We start from the raw sequence: 5,152 nt of genomic DNA, 5'->3' as shown, positions 1-5,152 counted from the left end.
TTTATATATGTTAGCAAGAACTAGAAAACTAAATCAAAGGAACAAACAATTGATTCAGAACGCCGACAAGGTGAAAGATGTATTTAAAACCAAATAGGGTTCAAGATGCAAGTAGTGGGTAGATTAAAACGTAACAATAAAATTAAGAATCTCCACAGTCTATAAACGCTAATTATTTAGCCTTTGCCTTAAAGTCAGGAGGATTTCCTAATGATTAAAGGAAGTCGCTTATTGTGTTTACTGACCAGCAAACACAAACTTACCTTTCTTAGACTGAAATCTATCAAGATTTTGGTTTGCTAAATTGACTTCCTTCTTAAACTACTTTTAAAAGTAGGTGGGAGCACTTCCATGTAAAATCTTAAAACAAAAAATAAAAGTATTTAGTGTTTGTTTAGTTTTTTGTTTTATGCAACTTTATGAGCCAAGTTTGTGTTTCAAAGATTTTGTAGCGAATATGTGCCACCAACTAACTGCAGGGCGGGAGGCTAACACTAACGCTTTTTAAAGGCATCACCTCCAAGGTTGTTGTAAAATAATAATAATAATAATAATAATAATAATTTATCATTTTGAAGCTATTGGCATTCCCTTGATCTTAACATCCATTCCTTCCTTGAAGCCTGAATTTTGTTCCAAACCAGACACCGAGTCTTACCTAAGTGTAAAAGAAGCCTATTCTCAGAGAGCCAGGTCCCTTCTTTTATTTAACTCATCAACTTTTGTATGTTTGCTTTTGTATCTCTATCAAGCGCATGCATATAAAAATAAAGAACCATTTTACATTGGAATTAAAATCTCACATGATTACTTGCAGATAAAAGATACAACTTAATAAACCTCTTTGCAGCAGTTAGAGTTTCTACACACAATGGCCAGTTGCCAGTAGCCACATTCTTCTCTCCATCTTCACCTGGTCTGAAAGCTGTGGCCCCTGCTTTTTCCTCCACCCAGCCACCAACACCACCACCATGTGGGCAGTGAAATGACCATCCTCATCATCAAATACTGCCAAGGTCCCCTTTCAACTGCTGGTGTGAAAACATCTCAGGCCGGGAGGGGAGGACACAGACAGAGGGGATCACTTTAACATCTCATCCAGCGCTCCGCTCGCTCTCAGCCCCTCCTTCTCCCTTTGAATTCCCCCTTAAAGAGGGAAGGGGGGCCCTCCCATAGCAACTACCAGCCCCTGGCTCTGCCCGCCTTTTGTCCCCCTCCCGAACAGCAGTTTCTGCTCCAGAAGCCTTAGACAAGGCCTCCATTAATTGCGGGCCTGTGTGGAATACACGTGGGACAATGGGCCCAACAGAGTGTCCAGCCCCCAGACAAGGCTGGAAACAAGTGGTACAGGAATCCAGCAGAATAGACTCGTCCTGGCTGATGTCACTGAATACATTTACCTACCTCAGAGCGCATTCACTCTGCGCTTTGTTTTATTTGGACAAAAAAAAGAAGGGGTAGGGGGAGGCAGCAGTGTCAATGGAGAAGAGGAGCTGGAGGGGAGGGGGGGCTCAAGGATGGGAAATAACTGGTTGTTATGGTGATGTGCTGAATAAAAAATATGGTCGAATTTAGCGGAGGCAGAGATGTAAAAAGGGTTGAGGGCATTAGATTAAACCCTGTGTGAGATAAGAGAAGGCTGAAAACAGAGGTTTAGTTTTTTTAGCGTATTCAGGCCTGTTTATACGGCAATAAAGAGCGGATAAAGGAGCGGGAGATTAGCAGACTCATCTAGGCTCATGTTTGTCAACAACAACCTGAGTAGTTTCAAGTCAGCTTATTCCAAGTCAGTACACCAGCAGAGAGGATGCTTAGCTATGGCAAGTGAAGCTGCGGAGGAGAAGGGGGACCATAGCAACTGGTATTTCAGCATAACAACCTGCCATCTGTCACCTAACGTGGTGGGTTCTTTCTTTAAAAAAAAGCCAGCATTTAGATCTTCAACTTAGAGGCAAAGGCAATGAGACTGAAGTCTTATTGAACTCTGGGTCTCCCCCTTTGAAAAGGGAACCCAGTCATCGCCTTATCCCTCATCAAATTGAAAAACGCTTTTAGAGATTCTAAGAGAGGCCTCACATTTAATTTTTAAAACCCAGACATGAAAGTGTTCCCAAACCACATTCAGCAGTGGAAACTCTTTAAAGGACTAGTTAGCATGTAGATTATATGCATCTCAGAGCATTGTCAAAGTATCTAAGTGTATTTACATGTTAATATGTTCAGGGATACTATCGTCTTGAAAAGGTGTTGGGGGGAGGTTGGTTAACCATGTATTTTCTCTCTATGGACCATGGGAATGTGATTTCTTTGTTCCATCAAGGTTCAAACACATTCCTGTAAGGCCATGGATATTATGAGCATTGATTCCCTGCAGCAAAACAACCTATGAACCTGTTGATCCAGGATACAAAACGGGGCTCTTGTCCGTAGATATACTGTAAAGTTGACACCTAGCGGTTAAAGTAGATCTTTTTATTTCTGATGAGTTAAATATCGTAGAATTGGTTGTTTTATATCAGCGCCTAGCCAAAAAGCTTCACTAAAGAGCCCCGCTGATGCACTGGCATGTGGTACTTATCCTTATCCAAGCTTAGTCCATATCCATGAGTGTGTTTGCATTGGGATTTATGAATGTGAAGATGGGCCATTCTTGCCACTCAAGATGACTCACAAGACCAGCGTTTTGGCCACTTACGCTGTGAAAGCCGCCTCGGGGATGCCCTTTCAGCACTCGAGGACCTCTGGCTGAGTCCCCTTCACACGGGAGATCAGCCTCACTTGGGAAAAAGTCCCTGCTCTTTGCAGGGGGAGCTGTCCTGAGGGATGGTGCAGTTCTTGTCCCAGGGCCTCCCTTCTTCACCTGCCGGCTTAGTGCTCATCACTTATGCACATAATCCCTGGTTAGTGCATGTGATCCACCAGCCTGGGCCCAGGCCCCTGGCCCCCGAGCCTCCCCTGCTCACATGCTTGCTGGGTGGCTCCTGGGTGGCCATGGCAACTCTCATCTTCTCATGACAGTTAGGCTTCAGTCATGGCTCTAAGTCCCTCTTCAGTCTCTGTGCGTCTTTTTCTGTCCGCTGCTTTCTGTCTCCTAAAGCCCTCCTCTGTTTGTGTGTTGTTCTATCTATGGCTCTCTGTGTCTCTTTTCTCTCGGTGTGGCTGTTCCCAGACTTTGGCCCAGCTGAGGCAGAGAAACAGGCTATAACTCAGCACCAGTGTGGCACCTTCAGGGGCCACACTGGTGCATTAATGCTAATCTAGTATAAATTAAAAGACTGCGTTTACCATCACTGCAGATTGTGGACCAAATGAAGGCCTGACCTCATTTTATTGTGAGTCTGATCTGTAAACGGAGATTGTAAGATACACTTGTGCACTTCTTTTCAGTGTGGTCACTCCAGGCCTCTGAGTGCGGATCATCTTACCCCGACGCAAACCCTTCAGCCTCAACCATTAGTTTCTTTAAAGCGCTGAATATCGCACAGGGCCCTCGGGGAGAGCGAGAGAGGTGACCCGGCAATCTTGTGAGGCCCCACACTAACAAGCATCACAGTGATCCGGGCCGGTCCTCCCCCTGTGTGAAAGCCATGTGAGAGGCGGCTCCATCCATGCCCCAGCCACCTCCGCACAAGGCCATCCATTGACTTCTAACCTGTTGAGGGACCACAGGAGACAAAAAGCTGCAGGGCGGGGCCCGTCCCTCCGACAAGCCTGTGAACAAACGTTAACACGGCTGCAACTGTCCACCCCCTGAATCACTGAATTTATTGACCAACCACAGAGCCCATTAAGGCCTGGAAGGACTGATAAAGGAAGGGGGACAGGGACGCCAAGAAGGCCCAGGGAAGGAGTCCATGCTTAGGGGACAGGAGGGAGGAGAAGGGCTTTGTGACCGTCTGGTGGGTCACAGACCTTTTACCAGACGTGGGTGCCTTTGTTTCATCTGTAAAATGAGGCCAACCGTAAGTGAGCATCAGGTTGGCCTTGTGTCCTGACTATTAATCAAGAATGAGGCCTTATGAGTGTCCAACAATCTTCAGAGAAGCAGCAGCACATTGATTGCTTGTGGAGAAGAAGTGAAAGCATGTGTGTTGGGTGTTTACAGATATATTGAGAAAGCACCTGAAATGGCAACTTTTTGGTGAAGAAAAGTGTGTTACAGTGGCAATTACTCGACAATTTATTCTAAGCCGGCCTGGTCACTCTGTGGGGGCTGTTGTGAATAAAGAAACAGTAAACAAAGACTGTGTGCATAGGCCCAAATCTTGAAAGTACACAGCTCAGATGAAAAAAAAAACAAAACGTACGAGTAAAAGAGAAAGGAGATGAAGTCCAAAATGTTTGAAATAGCACACATCTGAGCGCAAGCTTGAGAAAATCTTTTTGAGCGAGTAGCTAGCTGTGAGGAAGAAAGGCTGTGTGTTTTAGTTTCTTTATGTCTTTCCACCACTCTCCATCTGTTGCTCTGCCGATACAAAAGGAATACAGCAGAGTACACAAAAACCCATATTGCTTTGTGGAGAGGCAACACTATCCCCGAAACTACATCACAAACACAGACCAAAAACAAGACATCCCTGCTCTGTACACATCAGTGTTTACCGAAAAGATGATCCATGCAAGTCAGGGAGACACACATGAATTCATGATGCCTCCTCATTCTCATCATGAATATTCCCAAAAAGGCTCTTCCCTGATCTGTGGGAGATTCTTTTCTTTTTGGTACAAGCGAGGACCCCCTTCCCTTATTCACAGTCCCCCCTAAATCCACCCATTCACTGCATATAGGCCCTGATCTCCACATGAAATGATACCCCTCTTTCTCCTCCACTCTCGCGCCTTTAAGCGCCCATATGCCAGGCAGCGAGGAGGCTGGGAAAGCCCATAATTGATCAGTAAGTCTTTGCTGAAAAAGTGTGACCAGGGTCAGCCCCCCACGAAGCACGCAAGAGTGGCTTAATATACAGATTTATTGGGAAATGTTATGGGAGTTCTGCAGAGCAAACACAGGGATATTTGTTTACAGACATGGACACATTTTTCACCTTGTAGAAATAAGAAAATAAGTACAAATACTGTATTACAATGTTCAAAAACATATTCCCTTAAAGATTGCTATTTTTTAGTAATGGGGGGGGGGGGGGGGGGGGAG

General features: G+C 45.1%; 1 protein-coding gene across 1 annotated transcript in view; it reads right to left on the bottom strand.

Annotated features, from left to right (window-relative positions):
* LOC123972230 (transcription factor HES-1-B-like) overlaps window positions 1-5,152 on the bottom strand; it is an 18,855-nt gene that overhangs the window by 10,957 nt on the left and 2,746 nt on the right. The gene's annotated exons all lie outside the window — the stretch shown is intronic.

Source organism: Micropterus dolomieu, linkage group LG06 (assembly GCF_021292245.1).
Source record: "Micropterus dolomieu isolate WLL.071019.BEF.003 ecotype Adirondacks linkage group LG06, ASM2129224v1, whole genome shotgun sequence".
NCBI lineage: Eukaryota > Metazoa > Chordata > Actinopteri > Centrarchiformes > Centrarchidae > Micropterus > Micropterus dolomieu.
This window is presented reverse-complemented; position numbering and strand designations above follow the sequence as displayed.